The sequence below is a fragment of the Eulemur rufifrons genome, chromosome 30 (genome assembly GCF_041146395.1).
Source record: "Eulemur rufifrons isolate Redbay chromosome 30, OSU_ERuf_1, whole genome shotgun sequence".
Taxonomy (NCBI): Eukaryota; Metazoa; Chordata; class Mammalia; order Primates; family Lemuridae; genus Eulemur; species Eulemur rufifrons.
The window spans coordinates 99584475-99602796 of record NC_091012.1 but is presented as its reverse complement, the minus strand read 5'-3'; positions in this window follow the sequence as shown (position 1 = coordinate 99602796).

Here is an 18322-nt window from a genome sequence, read left to right as displayed (position 1 = left end):
TGCTGGCTGTGGTAGGCAGGGGATAGGTGATTCCCAGGCCCCAGTGGAATGCTTGGGTGGATATGGCAGTGGTGGCACTATGGCTCTGCTGCTGGGGAGGGTGGGATTGCTTTCAGTGGTGGCAGTTGTAAAGAGGTGGCTGGGACGCACACACTTGAGCCCCAGGTAGCGTCTGTAAGCAGGGTAGTCTGTCCTCAGGGCACTTATAAATGCACAGCAGCCCTGCTACTGGGGGCAGTGGGGTTGCTGTCAATGGCTTGTGCTTGATCCTTGGCCACAACAGCCAGCAGTGGCACCAGCTGTGGGAGGGGGTTGTCAATGGGCTCTAGGGATACAGAGATGCAGGGGCTGTTGGGCCCCAGGGCAGGATGCAGTCTGGTGGGAGCTGCGCTGTCAATATGGTGCCTTGCTGTAGCTGCTTAAGACTCAGCTTGTGTGTGGGACCCAGTGTGAGCTCCCTCTCTGGAGCAATGCCATCATGCAGTCTCCAGGAACCTCTGTATGTTAGTTTCAGAGTATATGTGGGTCAAGGTGCTCTCCTGTGGCTAGAATTGCAGTAGTCTGCACTGGGCGTCACTCACTTACCCTTTTTCCACAATGGGGAGCCTTTTCAGGCTGGCATCTGATCCCATCCAAACAGGCTGCCTCGCTTCCCTCTTCTTCCTTGCCTTAGATGTTTCCTGTCACTTCTCTGCTGAATTCCAGCATTCTCTTTTAGGTGATCTATTTGAAGTATGATTATCTATTCTCTATTTTGGTTCTTTTTTCTGGAGGAGGCAAGTACCAGATGCCTGTAGTCAGCCGTCTTGAAGCCCCTCTTGAGTTATGTTTTTTATTAATCCCCTCTCTTGTTCAGAATTGCATGAACTATTTTCAAACAAATCTCTTTCATATGAGTTTTAGAACAAGTTTGACAAATTCCATGAAAAATCCTGTTGGGACCTGGAATTTATTTGAATTTAGAGATTAATTCGAATAGTTAATAGCTTTATGATATTGAGTCTTACCATCCAATAACTTGTTATAGCTCTCCATTTATTCAGATAGATATTTTTGATGTCCTTTAATGATGTTTCATATTTTTCTCAAAAGTCTTTTGAATATTTTTTGTTATGTTTATTCTTAAATCAGTAGACAGAATTCTGAGATGTTTCCAAGATTTCCGCCCCCTTGAGTGCATGCCCTGTATAATCCCTTCCTTTGAGTGTGGGTGTGAATACTTCCCTGATTAGGTTGTATTATACAGCAAAGGTGATGGATAGTCACTCCTGTGATTATGTTACATTATATGAGACTGTGTCATAGCTGACTGATGTTAGATTCTCCTGTTGGCTTTGAAGAAGTAAGTTGCTATGTTGTGAGAAGACCATGTAGCTAGGCCCTGAGGATGGCCTTTAAGAGCTGAGAGTGAACCCCTGGCTGATAGCCAGCAAGAAAACAGGGACCTCGGTATTACAGCAGCAAGGAACTTAGTTTGACCAACAACGATGCAAGCTTGGAAAAGGGCTCTGAGTCTGAAATAAGATCACAAGCCCTGCCAACACCTTGATTGTAGCCTGTGAGACCCTCAGCAGAGGACCCAGCTAGGCTGTGTCCAGATTTCTGACCCACAGAAACTGTGAAATAATGTGTGATGTTTTAAGTCCCTAAATTTATGATAATTTATTAGGCAGCATAGAAAACTAATACACTAAGTATTCCTTTCTCCACCTTATTACTGTGCGAGGTGAACATGATAACCGCTACACTATGGAAACATCTTCCCCTTATTACTGTGAATGGTTTTGTTTTCTTGTTACTATGAATGGTTCCTTTTCTTCCTTTCATTTTTAATTGCTTATTACTGGTTATAGGAGTGCTATTTTTATATGTTGATCTTTATCCAGCAACCATGGTGAACTCTCTTATTAGAGTTAAGAATTTGTCTGTAGATTCTCTTGGCTTGTCTATGTGAACAATCATATTGAATAATAAGGACAATTTCATCCTTTATTTTCTGATTCTATACTCCTAGTTTCTTTTCTTTCTTTCTTTCTTTTTTTTTTTTTTTTTTTTTGGTATTTTTTGCATAGGTCAGGCCCTTTAGTATAATATTGAGACAGAAGAAATAAGCATCCTTGTCTTGTTCTTGACTTTAATGGAATGGCTCCATTAATTTTCCACTAAATATGATGTTATTTATACAGGTTTTTGGACATATCCTTTATCATGTTAGGGACTTCATTTTTTTTCTCTTTTTTATTTCTGCATATTATGGGGGTACAAATGTTTAGGTTATGTATATTGCCCTTGCCCCCCCACCCCGAGCTTCAAGGGTGTCCGTCCCCCAGACAGTGCGCACCGCAACCATTAATTGTGTATATACCCATCCCCTCCTCCCCCTCCCATCTGCCTGACACCCGATGAATGTTACATCTGCGCTCAAATGTTTATAACAGCACAATTCACAGTTGCAAAGATGTGGAAACAACCCAAGGGACTTCATTTTTTGTTTTATTTTGTTTTATGCTTGTTTGTTTTATCCAGTGTGATAATTTCTATCCCTTAACTGGAACATTTAAGTCTATTTATTTTTGTTTTCTTTTTCTTTTTTTTTCTTTTTCTTTTTTCTATTTTTTTTTTTTTTTTTGGAGACAGAGTCTCGCTCTTTTGCCCTGGCTAGAATGCTGTGGCATCAGCCTAGCTCACAGCAACCTCAAATTCCTGGGCTTAAGCAATCCTACTGCCTCAGCCTCCCGAGTAGCTGGGACTACAGGCATGCGCCACTATGCCTGGCTAATTTTTTCTATATATATTTTTAGTTGTCCAGATAATTTCTTTCTATTTTTTAGTAGAGACGGGGTCTCACTCTTGCTCAGGCTGGTCTCGAACTCCTGACCTTGAGTGATCCTCCCGCCTCGGCCTCCCAGAGTGCTATATTTACTTTTGAAGTGGCTACTGATATATCAGGGTTTAAATCTTCTATCTTATTTTGTACATTCTCTTCATATACCATTCTCTTTCTTTTTCTCTTCATTTCTTGGCTTTTAATCTATTTAGATTGAATATTTTCATCACTCCATTTTTTTTCTTTCTACTAGTTTGAAAGTTAATCCTGTTTCCATTCTTTTACTGGTTACCCTGTATTTGATCAAAGTTCATCAGGTCTTTATCCTCATCCGAGATATCTTCCTTTATTCTCTCCCAGCCTACATATAATTATCTCGTTCTTTAATTTTTTAATCCTGCTAGACATTATTATTACGGTTTAGTATGGGCAATGTTTACTTACATTTGTCTATATATTTACCACTTTCTTTGATTTTTATTCCTTCTTGCAACTCAGACCTCCCATTTGGGATCATTTCTTTTCTTTCAGAAGTACATCCTGTTGCATCTTTTTTATTGAGGGTCTCATGGTAGTCAACTCTCTCAGTTTGTTGTTTCTGTGACGATGTCTTCTTTGCCGTTGCTCTTCAATAAGAGAAGAGCTGGATATATAATGATAGGTTAACAGGCCAACACGGCCTCCTCTACAACCCTGTGGTTTAAGGAAGAAGTTTAGTTTTGGTTTGCCCTTATCCTGATGGTGAAGATCATTGAAGTCCCCAGTTAATGTAGGGAGGGTCTCCTCTAGGCTTTCCCCGCAGTCATTCCCCTCACCATTGAACTGAAGCCCAGGCATGATTGTGAGCAAGCACCCTCAGAGGCAAAAGCCTCTCTGATGTTCTGATATTCTCCCTACCTCCTTGGATTCAGGCTTTGCATCACCCTCCACTCTCCCCACAAAAAATAGCCTGGCAGTTTCTCAACTGTTTATCTTTTCAGCTCCCAATGTTTTAAGATTTTTATATGCATACATACACACACAACATATATATTTATATTAATATATACATATACATACAAATACAGATATAGATTGTGTGTGTGTGTGTGTGTGTGTGTGTAGCAGGGCATATACCTTATATCTTTTTCCCTTGTTTTCAGTAGGACAGTAATCCAAATAATCTAGTCTGGCATTTCTGCAACTAGTAAATCCTTGCCATTTCAATATTGCCTCTTCTTTAGCGTCTCCATTTTCTCCTTCTGAGACTCCTAACATTTGTTAGATCCTCTCATTCTGTTCTCCAGGTCTCTTAACCTCTGTTTGATATTTTCCATCTCCTTATCTCTCTATGTTGTTTTTGGAATAAATTCTTCTGACATACCTATCAATTCACTAGTTATCTTTTCAATTGTTTCTAATCTGATTTTTTTATTTCAACAATTATATTTTTCATTGCTCAAAGTTGAACTTGTTTTTTTCAAGTGTATCTGTTCATTGCTTATTGATTTTTATTGTATGCTTATCTTTGCAAATGTATCCTTTATTTTTTTAATCATTTCATACATAGCTATTATGTATGGGATTAATTCCAACATCTATTGTCTTGAAGATTTACATCTGTTTTTTTTGTTTTGTTTCTACTGATTCTTCCTTAGGGAGGGGATTTGGTGTTGGGTAATCTTTGTGAGATCATGCTCCATTTAATCTATATGGGTCCTATGAGCCTAGCTTGAGAAAATTTTCTTCCCAAAAGACTTTGCTTCAAATTCTGCTGGTGAAAGTGGGTATTTCCATCCTAGGGTCACTTTAACCTCACTTTTCAATGTTTTGACTCTGAGCTGGAGTCTCGAACTCAACTTTCCCACTTCCTTACTGTTCCAATATTAATATCTATAAAGGGTTTCTGGAGAACGCAGGCTTCATGAGAACTCAGTCCTTTCTTGGTTCCTTACACTCTGGCTCCACAGTTGTTGGACTTCTTGTTCTGGCCAGGCCCCCTGCCTCTGAGGCTTTTACCCCTAGTGGATAACTCCTGGACACTCCCACTACGTCACATAGTATTACCACCCAGGCTGCTACTTTCCTGACTTCACCCAGTGCCCAGCTCACATTGTTTGGTGGTACTGGTGGTGGGGTGTCCCTGGAAAGCTCCCTTACCTTGTGTGAGAGGCACAATGTATAATATTTGGGGTCTAGTTTTTGAGGAGGGCCCCTCAGAGCTCCTAGTCACCCATTCTACTGGAAGTGTAAGCCTATTCATTTTTTAACTAAATTTTTATATGTTCATTTTGAAATGACTTCAGATTTATGAAAAAGTTGCAAAAATAGTACAGAATATTTCCCAATGTGTTTCACTCAGTTTTCCCAAATGCTAACATCTTACATAACTACAATTCTGGAAAGCAGGAAATTAACATTGGTACAATATTATTAACTAATTTACAGAGCTTATCCAAATTTTGTCAATTGTCCCACTAATGTGAAGTCCAGGATCCCATACTGCATTTAGTTGTCACATCTCCTTAATTTTTGGTCTTTAACAGTGCCTCGGTCTCTTTTTATATTTCATGACCTTGACACTTTTGAAGAGTTCTGGCCAGTTATTTTGTGTAATGTCCATCAATTTGGGTTAGTCTGATGTTTCCTCTAGATTAAATCCAGGTTATGCATGTTTGGCAAGAATTCTACAGAAGTGATGTTATTTCCTTCTCATGACATCATTATTAGGGGTTACATGCTCTCCATATGCCTAATTATCTCGATCACTTGGTCAGGGTAGTGTCTGCTAGGTTTCTCTGGTGAAAAGTTTCCCCCTTTGAAATTAACAAATAGCTTGTGAAAAAATACTTTGAGACTACCTCAATATCTTGTTTCTCATTGTATGCTCACTAATTTTAGCATCCGCTGATGCTAAAATTCATGTTTCAGGTAATCCAATTGCCTGAAACAATTATTCTTGTAGTGTTTGTCAAATGAAGACTTTCTGTTTCCATCATTGTGTATACATTTATTAACTGGAATTCTACTGTAAGGAAGTGCTTTCCCTTCTCCTCTATTTTTCGTTTGTTCAATTACTTATGTTGAGATGAACTTGTGGATATTTGTTTTATTCATTTTTTTGCCCAAATTGTCCCAAATTTTGGCATTGGGATCTTCTTCAAGTTGGTACTTGGGTCCTTTAGACATGTCATCATCATTTTTTGAGCACTGCCTTTCTTTTCCATACCTCAAGGTGTTGCAGGCTCTTCCCTCATTTTGAACCCACCCATTTTATGTTTCTTTTTCTATTGCTTTTTGCCTTGCTGTGGATTGATTTAAAAGTTATCTTTTCATATTACATTTTCCTTCTAATTTTGGAGAGAGTCCTAAAATACATGAGGCAAATAATGACAGAATTGAAGAAAGAGAAAGAGACAATTGAACAACAATAATTGGAGGCTTTCACATCCCACTTTCAATAATGAAAGAGCTAGGCAAAAGATCAACAATGAAATAAAACACTTGGACAACTCTATAAATTAACTAATCCTGACAGACATCCATGGAATACTCCCCAGAACAACAGTAAAATGCACATTCTTTTCAGATGCACATGGAACATTCTCAAGGATAGACCATATGTTAGGCCAAAGAACAAGCCACAATAAATTAGAAAGGATTTAAATCCTACAATGTATGTTCTCTGGCCACAAGGCATGCAATTAGAAAGCAACAACAGATGGAAATTTAGAAAAATTCACAAATATGTGGAAATTAAACAATACACTCCTAAATAACAGAGAAATAATTACAAGGGAAATTAGAAAATACTTTGAGATTAATTAAAATGCAAACACAGCATACAAAAATATGTTGGATGCAGCTGAAGTAGTGGTAAGAAGAAAATTTATAGCTATAAACACCTATATCAAAGAAGAAGAAGGATCTCAAAGTAGTAATCTAATCTTTCACCTTAAGAAACTAAGAAGAGCAAACTAAACCCAAAGCAATCAGAAGGAAGGATAAAATAAAGACTAGAGTGCAAATAAGTGAAATAGAGAATAGTAAATATTACAATAGAGTATATCAACAAAACCAAAAATTGTTTATTTGAAAAGATCAACAATATTGAAAAACATTTAGCTAGACTGACAAAAGAAAAAGAAGACTCAAATTACTAAAATCAGAAATGGAAGAGGGGGCATAACTACCAATCTTAAAGAAATAAATAGGATTATAAATTAATACTATGGGCAATATATGCCAACAAAGCAAATAACCTATATAAAATGGGCAAATTCATAGAAAGACACAAACTACTGAAACTGACTCAAGAGGAGAGAAAAATTTGAATAAACCTGTAGCAAGTAAAGAGATTGTCTTAGTGATCAAAAAAACCTCCCACATTATATTATCCTGGATAGAGATTGAGCCCATCCTTCAAAGTGAGGTATCACAAGGATGGAAGGCCGGGCGCGGTGGCTCACGCCTGTAATCCTAGCACTCTGGGAGGCCGAGGTGGGCGGATCGTTTGAGCTCAGGAGTTCGAGACCAGCCTGAGCAAGAGCGAGACCCCATCTCTACTAAAAATAGAAAGAAATTATATGGACAACTAAAATATATATATACAAAAAATTAGCCGGGCATGGTGGCACATGCCTGTAGTCCCAGCTACTCGGGAGGCTGAGGCAGGAGGATCGCTTAAGCCCAGGAGTTTGAGGTTGCTGTGAGCTGGGCTGACGCCACGGCACTCACTCTAGCCTGGGCAACAGAGTGAGACTCTGTCTCAAAAAAAAAAAAAAAAAAAAGGATGGAAAAACATGCACCACATGTACTCGCCATCAAACTAGTACTAATTGATCAACACTAAGGTGCTCACATGTTAGTAATACTCACTGAGTGCCGGTCAGGTAGCGAGGATGGGGACGTGGCGGGGGGGTTTGCAGGTGGGGTGGGTAAACCCACAGCTAATGGAGACAGGCTCACTGTATGTGGGAAGCACACACTTGTGGCCTTGGCTTGAGGGAGGCAAATGCATTTCATGTAACCAAAATATTTGTACCCTCATAATATCCTGAATTAAAATAATAATAATAAAAAAAATCAAACTTCCCACAAAGACAAGTTCAGGACCAGGTTGCTTCACTGGTGAATGCTATGAAATGTTTTAAAATGAATGAAGACAAGTCCTTTGTGAATTCCTTCAAAATATAAATGAGAAGGGAACTCCACAAATCAGTCTATGAGGCCAGACATTTCAAGAAAAGAAAACTACACAATAGCCCATAGAGTTTAGATGTAAAAATCTTTAACAAAATACTGGTAAATCAAATTTGGCAGTACATAAAGAGTATTGTAGACCATGACCAAACGGAATTTATCAGAGGAATGCATAGTTTAACATCCAGAAATCAATAGAATAAAGGAGAAAAACCACACAATCATCTCAATAGACACACAAAAGAATTTGACAAAATCCAGCACTCATTCATCATAAAATACTCAATAAACTATACATAGAAGGAAACTTCCTCAACCTGATGGAGGCCATCTACAAAAAAACACAGTTAACTTATACTTAATGGTTAAAGACTAAATGCTTTCCTCTTAAGATAAGGAAGAAGACGAAGATGTCCTCTTTTGACACTTCTATTCAACATTGTGCTGGTGGGTCTACCCAGGGCAATTAGGCAGACAAAAGGAATAAAAAGCACTCAATTGAAAATTGGATAAGTAAAAACTCTATTCACAGATGACATGATCTGATAAATAGAAAATCCTAAAGAATACACAAAAGTTATTATAGCTAATAAATTAGTTGAGCACGGTTGCAGATACAAAATCAATACATAAGAATCAATTGTATTTCTACATACTAACAATGAATAATCCAAAACTGAAATTAAGAAAAATTTCCATTTACAACAGCATTAAAAAGAGTAAAATTGTTATGAAAAAATTTAACAAAAGAAATGCAAGGCTTGTACAAAACATTGTTGAAGAATATTATCAAGAAGACCTAAATAAATGGAGACACCTCATGTTCATAGATTGGAAGACTTAATGTTGTTAAAATGGCAATACACACTAAATTCATCTACAGATTTAGCAGAATCCCTTTGAAAATCCCAACTGCCTTTTACAAAAATTGACAAGATGATTCGAAAACTAATATGACTCAAAAATGATAACCCATAGAAAATGGATAAATTTCTAGCATAATACAACCTACTAAGGTTGAATCAGGAAGAAATATCCTGAACAGCCCAATAACAAAGAGGCTGAAGTAGTAACTAAAAGCTTTTCAACAAAGAAAAATCTAGGACCAGATGGCTTTACAGCAGAATTCTACCAAACTTTCTAAAAAGAATTAACACCAGTATTTCTTAAACTCTTCAAAAAAATAGAGCTAGAGGGAATGCATCCTAACACATTTCATAAGGCTAGCATCACCTTGATACCTAAGCCAGATAAAGACACCACAAGAAGCAAAAACTACAGCCCAATTGCTCTAATGAACATTGGTACAAAAATCTTCTATAAAATATTAGTAAGTCAAATTCAACATGTCAAAAAGATTATACATTATAATCAAGTGGGATTTATCCCTGGCATGCAAGGCTGGTGTAACATATGCAAATCAATCACTGTAATACATCACAATAATACACGGAAATACAAAAATCACACGATCATATCAATTGACACAGAAAAAGCATTTGACAAAGTTCAACGCCCTTTCTTGATAAAAACTCTTAACAGTTTAGGTATAGGAGGAAAGTTCCTCAACGTAGTAAAGTCCGTTTATGAAAAACCCACAATCATCATAATCAATGGGGAGAAACTGAAAGCTTTTCCTCTAAGATCTGGTACAAGGGAAGGATGCCCACTCTCACCACTTCTATTCAACATAGTACTGAAAGTACTATCAAGAGCAATTAGAAAAGAAAAAGAAATAAAAGTTATCCAAATCATAAAGGGAGAAGTAAAATTATCTCTATTTACAGATGACATTATCCTTTTTTTTTTTTTTTTTTTTTTTTTTGAGACAGAGTCTCACTCTGTTGCCCAGGCTAGAGTGAGTGCCGTGGCATCAGCCTAGCTCACAGCAACCTCAAACTCCTGAGCTCAAGCGATCCTCCTGTCTCAGCCTCCCGAGTAGCTGGGACTACAGGCATGCACCACCATGCCCGGCTAATTTTTTCTATATATATTTTTAGCTGTCCATATAATTTCTTTCCATTTTTAGTAGAGATGGGGTCTCGCTCTTGCTCAGGCTGGTCTCGAACTCCTGAGCTCAAACGATCCGCCCACCTCGGCCTCCCAGAGTGCTAGGATTACAGGCGTGAGCCACCGCGCCCGGCCTTTATCCTATGTGTAGAAAACACCAAAAAATTCACCAAAAATCTGTTTAGATTAGATCTTTCACCAAAGATCTAATAAATGAATTCAGTAAAGTTATAGGATACAAAATCAGTAAACAAAAATCCATGGCATTTCTATACACAAATAATGACCTAGCTGAAATAAAAATCAACAATCCCATTTATGATAGCATAAAAAAATATTTAGCAATAAATTTAACCAAGGAGGCAAAGACCTATACACTAAAAACTATAAAAAATTGATGAAAAAAACTGAAGAGGACTCAAATAAATGGAAAGATATTCCATGCTGATGGACTGGAAGAATTAATATTGTTAAAATGTTCATAAATAACTCTAAAATTCATATGAACCCACAAAAGACCTTGAATCACCAAAGCAATTATGAGGGGAAAAAACAAAGTTGGAGGCATCATACTTCCTGATTTAAAATTATATTACAAAACTATAGTAATCAAAACAGCATGGTACTCACATAAGAACTGACACATAGACCAATGGAACAGAATAGAGAGTCCAGAAATAAATTCATACATATAAGTTCAACTAATTTTTTTTTTTTTGAGACAGAGTCTTGCTTTGTTCCCCGGGCTAGAGTGAGTGCCGTGGCATCAGCCTAGCTCACAGCAACCTCAAGCTCCTGAGCTTAAGCCATCCTACCGCCTCAGCCTCCTGAGTAGCTGGGACTACAGGCGTGCGCCACCATGCCTGGCTAATTTTTTCTATATATATTTTAGTTGGCCAGATAATTTATTTCTATTTTTAGTAGAGATGGGGTCTCGCTCTTGCTCAGGCTGGTCTCGAACTCCTGACCTCGAGCAATCCACCTGCCTCAGCCTCCCAGAGTGCTAGGATTACAGGCGTGAGCCACCGCGCCCAGCCCTAAGTTCAACTAATTTTTGACAAGAGCACCAAGAAGACACAATGGGGAAAGAATAGTCTCTTCAATAAATAGTTCTGGTGGCTGGGTGCAGTGGCTCATGCCTGTAATCCTAGCACTCTGGGAGGCCAAGGTGGGAGCATCACTTGAGGTCAGGAGTTTGAGATCAGCCTGAGCAAGAGCAAGACTCATCTCTACTAAAAATAGGAAAAAAAAAATTAATGGGGTGTGGTTGTGCACGCCCGTAGTCCTAGCCACTACAGTCCCAGCAGGAGGATCACTTGAGCCCAGGAGTTTGAGGTTGCTGTGAGCTAGGGTCATGCCACGGCATTCTAGCCTGGACAACAGAGCTAGACTCTGTCGCACAATAAATAAATAAATAGTGCTGGGAAGACTGGATTTCCACATGCAAAAGAATGAAACTGGGCCCTTATCTTACACCCTATGAATAATCAACTCAAAATGGATGAAAGACTCAAATATAAAACCTGAAACCATAAAACTTCTTAAAGAAAACATAGGGGAAAAGCTCCTTGACATTGGCCTTGGCAATGATTTCTTGGATATTACACCAAAAACTCAGGCTATGAAAGCAAAAATAAATAAATGGGACTATATCGAACCAAAAATTTCTGCACAGCAAAGGAAATGATCAACAAAATGAAAAGGCAACCTACAGATTGGGAAAAATATTTGGAAACCGTATATCAGATAAGGGGTTAATATCCAAGATTTATAGACAACTCATATAACTCAATAGCAAGAAAACATATAATCCAATTAAAAATGGGCAAAGGACTTGAATAGACATTTCTCCAACAATGAGATAAAAATGGCCAACAAGTACATTAACAGATGCTCAACATAACTGATCATCAGAGAAATGAAAATCAAAACCACTGTAAAATACCACCTCACACCTACCTGTTAGGATAGCTATTATCAAAAAGACAAGAAATAAGTTTTGGCAAGGGTGTAGAGAAAAGAGAACCCTTGTACACTGTTGATAGGAATGTAGATTGGTGCAGCCATTATGGAAAACAGTAGGGTGGTTCCTCAAAAAATTAAAAATGTAACTACCATATGATCCATCCATCCCACTTCTGGTTATATAGCCAACGGAAAGGAAATCATCATCTCGTAAAGATATCTGCACTCCCCTGTTCATTGCAGCGTAATTCACAATAGCCAAAATATGGAAATAGCATAGGTGTCCATCAATAGATGAATGAATAAAGAAACTGGTGTGTGTGTGTGTGTGTGTGTGTGTGCGCGTGCGCGCGCATGCACACATGTGCATGTATATGACTATTATTCAGCCTTAAAAAAAAAAAGAAGATTCTACCATTTGCCACAACACGAATGAACCTGGAAGGTACTATGCTAAGTGAAATAAGACAGACAAGGAAAGAAAAATATTGCATGATCTTACTTATGTGTGGTATCTTAAAAAAAAAGATCATATATAGACAGAGTAGTTACCAGCAGGAGGGGGGTGGTGTGGGGAGGAAATGAAGAGATGTAGGTAAAAAAGATACAAAGTAGGAGATATGTAGCATAAACAAGTTGAAATATCTAATGTTCAACATGAAGACTATAGTTATACTAATAATAGCTTATTGTATTCAGGAATTTTGCTAAATGAGTAGATTATAGCTGCTCTTGCCACAGAGGGGAGATGTGGGTAACTGCGTGATATGATGGATATGTTAATTCGTTCCATTATAGTAATCATTTTACTATCTATCTACCTGTATGTGTGTGTGTATATATATATATATATATATATATCTTATAACATCATTTTGTATACTTTAAATATACACAATAAAATCAATAAAATTTACTTTAAAAATAAAATAAAGTTTATATGGAAATGTAAGGACCCCAGAATAGCCAAAACAATTTTGCAAATTAAGAACAAATTAGAACTTACATTTCCCTGTTTTAAACTTACTAGAAAACTACAGTAATCAAGACTATGTGCTATTGGTAAAAAGATAGATATATAGATCAATAGAATAGAATTGATAGTTCAGGAATAAACTCTTACATTTATGGTCAATTGATTTTTGACAAGGGTACCAAGACCATTCAAAGGTGGAAGTAATAGCCTTTTCAACAAATAGTGCTGGAACTACAATGTATTCACATTCAAAAGAATGAAGTTGGACCCCATCCTCTCATTATATTCAAAAATTAACTCAAAATGGATTTTAAGACTTAAATGTAAAAGTTAGAACTATAAAACTCTAAAAGAAAATATAGTAGTGAATCTTTATGGCTTTGAATTAATTAGGCAATGGTTACTTATATATGACACTAAGCACAGGCTACAAAAGAAAAAATATATAAATTGGACTTCATAAAAATAACAAACCTACACTTTTAAAGTGTGCCATGTTGTCCTATATTTTAGTTTATCTTGTTTGTTTTTAACTCCTGAAGACATTAATGTTCACCACACTCATTCTTCATTCCTCTTCCATCTTCAGTCCTTCCATCTGGGATCACTTTCCCTCTACCAAAAAATACATCCTTTAAAGGATGTCTTTTGTCAAGGTCTCTTGGTGACAAACTCATTTTTTGTTTGACTGAAAATGTCTTTATTTCAACCTCCTTTCCCCCCATAACTTATAAATATTTCAGTATCAATCTCTAAAGATGACTCATTTATTTTTAAAAGCATCTGCACTCAAATGTTTATTGCAGCACGATGCACAATCACAAAGATGTGGAATCAACCAAAGTGCCCATCAGTTCCTGAGTGGATTAACAAAATGTTGTATGTGTATACCATGGAGTACTACTCAGCCATAAAAAGGATGAATTAATGCCTTTTGCAGCAATTTGGAAGGAACTGGAGACCATTATTCTAAGTGAAGTATCTCAAGAATGGAAAAACAAACACACATGTACTGTCTGATAAATTGTAACTAAGTTACAGGCACACAAGTGTACAGAGGGAAGTACAAGTCTTAGGAAACAAAGCAGGGGGAAGGAGAGAGGGGAGGAGCAAAAACCCACCTAATGGGTACACTGAGCACTATTTGGGTGATGGGCACATGTGGGGAGTTAGTTATGTTTCCAGTAAAAGTTTGAGTCCCTCAGACAGGGGTCGTCACAAAGGATGAAAAAATAATAGGAAATAGAAATAAAAATAATACACAGAGTCAAAGATACAGTGTATAAAGTAAAGATTTATGAAGATAGACAAAGCAAGGTGCCCCGAAGGTTACATCACTTCCGGCAAAAATGTAACCCAGACTGAAGTTTTACATAGATACTTATAGCGTAGGTATGGGTTTTCGGTTGCCAAGGGTAACGGGATTTCCATAATGATTGGTAGTTTGGTTTAGGGTCAAAGTCTTCTAAAAGGCTACTACAGATCCTTTAACTAACTTTATATAGGTGAACAATGGGTTATAAAATCTTCTTAGGGCAAACTTCTAAGTTTTATGATAAGGCTATTACTTTAGCAAAAACAGAGACATGGCTCTGGTAATTGTGTCTTTAGAACAGAGATTTTAGAAGTCAACATGAGCTGTGCCTTATGCTATTTACTTTAACTGCATGGTTCTGTCTGGGGCTGGCTCAGGCAGCATATCTTATGATCAGCTCTCATCTCCGGTGGCCTGTCTTTGTTGATCAGCTCCAGCATCCCCGTGGCTCTAGGTAAGACCTGTTTTGTCTTTCAAAGCAAGTGAGAGCCACGGGCCTGGATTGTAGGTTGCCTTGGAATGTAGTTGCTACTGACCATTGAGATGCCCTCCTGAGACGAGGCAGGTTTTTTTTTTTTTTTGAGGCAGAGTCCCGCTCTGTCACCCTGGCTAGAGTGCCATGGCATCAGCCTAGCTCACAGCAACCTCAAACTCCTAGGCTCAAGCAATCCTTCTGCCTCAGCCTCCCAAGTAGATGGGACTACAGCCATGCACCACCATGCCTGGCTAATTTTTTCTATATATATTTTTAGTTGTCCAGCTAATTTCTTTCTATTTTTCAGTAGAGATGGGGTCTCGCTCTTGCTCAGGCTGGTTTCGAACTCCTGAGCTCAAAGCATCCAGCCACCTTGGCCTCCCAGAGTGTTACGATTACAAGCATGAGCCACCTCCCCTGGCCCCGCGAGGCAGCTTTTGATATGTGAACTAACACGTTTACATTTTCCTTTAGGGCAAAGCCTTGTAAGACTCCTGACATCATTTCTGTCTCTAAAAATATATGGGGCATTTCTATAAATCAATATTTTTTAGGCTCAACAGGCACATTTATAGCCCTGACTCAAGCCATGTATCAAAAATATTTGCATCCCCTTAATATTTTGAAATAAAAAGTAACCAGTCTCAATTTTGTGCCTAAAAATTAACAGTAAATTTAAAATATTATGAGATAGTTTTATCTTTTAATATCATCAATGCCCATTCAGTATTCCAATGTCCATCTCGTAGATACTGTATTTTGTTTTAAATTGTGTTTGTCTGAATAAGGATATAAACAAGGCCTAAACATTGTAATTAGTTGATATATCTCTCATGCCCCTTTAGATTTATATGTTTCCCCTCCACCTCTTTTTTTTCCCTTTAATTTGTCTTTTAAAGATACCAGGTTTTTTGTACTATAGATTTTCCCACAGATTGGATTTCACTGATTGTCACCTTACTCTTTTTATTTTATTTACTTTTTTATTGTGGAAAAATATATATAGCATAAAATGTGCCATTTTTAATCATTTTTATTGACAGACAATATTTGTACATATTTATGGGGTACAAGTGATATTTTGATATATATACATACAATGTGTAATTATCAAATCAGGGTAATTTGTCTTAACTATTTTAAAGTTGACAATTCCATGGCATTAATTATATTCACAATGGTTGTCCTTTTGTGACTGGCTTATTTTACTTAGCACAGTGTCTTCAATGTTCATCCATGTTGTAGCATGTGTCAAAATTTCATTCCATTTTATGACTGAATAATATTCCATTGTATATGTATTTTGTTTATTCATTCATCTGTTAATGGACATTGGATTGTTTCCACCTTTTGGCTATTGTGAATAACACTGCAATGAACATTGGCATACAAGTATCTATTTGAGTATCTGTTTTCAATTCTTTTGGGTATGTACCTGGGAGTGGAATTGCTGGATCATATGGTAATTCTATGTTTAACTTTTTGAAGAACCACCAAACTTTTTCCACAACAGCTGCACCATTTTGCATTCCCACCAGCAATGTACAAATGTTCTGGTTTCTCTATACTTTCAACACTTTGTTTTACATTTTTTTATTATAGCCACTTCAATGGATGTAAAATGATATCTTATGTAGTTTTTATTGTATCCCCCTATATTAGCTAAACTAATGATGTTTAGCTTCTTTTCATGTGGTTATTGACCATTTGCATATCTTGTTTAGAGAAAATGTTTATTCAGATACTTTGCCCATTTTTTTATTTTGGTAAAATATACATAAACTAAAACTTAACATTTTGACCACTTAAAAGTGTACAATTCAGTGGCAATAAGTACATTTACACTGTTGTACAAACATCACCATATCTGACTCTAGAACTATTTTATCTTCTCAGTTCTGTACCCATGAAAAATAAATTCCTATTTTCCCCTCCCTTCGAGCCCCTGGTAACCATCATTCTACTTTCTGTTTCTATGAATTTGACTAGGTGCCTCCTGTAAGTGGAATTACACAATATTTGTCCTTTTGTGTCTGGTTTATTTCACCAAGCATAATGTTTTCAAGGTTCATCCATGTTGTAAAATGTATCAGAATTTCATGCCTTTTTAAGGTTGAATAATATTCCATTGTATGTATATATCACATTTTGTGTATTTTTTTGTTTTTTGTTTTGGGGTCTTGCCCTGTTGCCCTGGCTGGAGTGCAGTGGCATAATCATAGCTCACTGCAACCTTGAACTCCTGCGCTCAAGTGATCCTCCTGCCTCATCCTCCCAAGTAGCTGAGACTACAGGTGCACACCAACACACCCGGCTAATTTTTAAAATTTTTGGTAGAGACAGGATCTCGCTATATTGCCCAGGGTGGTCTCGATCTCCTGACCTCAAGCAATCCTCCTGTCTTGGCCTCCCAAAGTGCTAGGATTACAGGTGTGAGCCACTGCACCTGGCCATTATTTATCCATTCATCTTTTGATGGACATTGGGGTTGTTTCCACCTTTTGGTTATTGTGAATAATGCTGCTATGAATGTTAGTTACAAATATCTGTTAGAGTCTCTGCTTTCAAATCTTTTGGGTATGAACCTAGAAGGCGAATGTCTTGATCATATAGTAATTCAATGTTTAATTTTTTGAGGAACTGCCATACTATTTTCCACAGTAACTGTACCATTTTACATTCCCACCACAATTCCCAAGGGTTCCTTCCAATTTTTCCACATCCTCACCAACACTTGTTATTTTGGGGGATTCTTTGTGTGCTTATCTGTTTTGGCTTGCATTTCCCTAATGATTAGGGATTCTGAGCACCTTTTCATGTGCTTTTTGGCCATTAGTATATCTTGGGGAAATTTCTAAAGTCATTTGCCCAGTTTTTAATGGGGTTGCTTTTATTGTTGTAGTTGTTGAGTTGTAGGAGTTCTTTATATATTAATATTACAGATATTAATTCCTGTATTAGTTTGCTAGGACTGCCATAACAAAGTACTACGGACTAGATGGCTTAAACAACAGAAATTTATTTGCTCATGATTCTGGAGTCTAGAAATCCAAGATCAAGGGTGATTTCATGCTTAGGTTTCTTTCCTTGGCTTGTAGATGACCCTCTCTCCCTTTGTATTCACATGGCCTTTTCTCTGCGTTTGTCTGTGTCCTGATTTCCTCTTCTTATAAGGACACCACTCATATTATGGCCCACCCTAATGACCTCATTTAACTTGATTACCTCTTTTAAGACCCTATCTCCAAATATAGTCACATTCTGAGGTACTGTGGGTTAGGACTTCAACATATGAATTTTGGGAGGATGCAGTTCAGCTCATAACAACTCCTGAGCAGATATTAATATACAGTTTGCAAATGTTTTCACCCATTCTATGGGTTGTTTTTCACTTTCTTGATAGTGTCCTTTCATGCACTAAAGTCCATTTTATCTATTTTTTTCTTTTGTTACCTGTGCTTTTGTTGTCATATCCAAGAAATCATTGCCAAATCCAATGTCATGAAGCTTTCCCCATTTTCTTCTAAGAATTTTAGCTCCAACATTTAAGTCTTTGATCCATTTTGAGTTTAC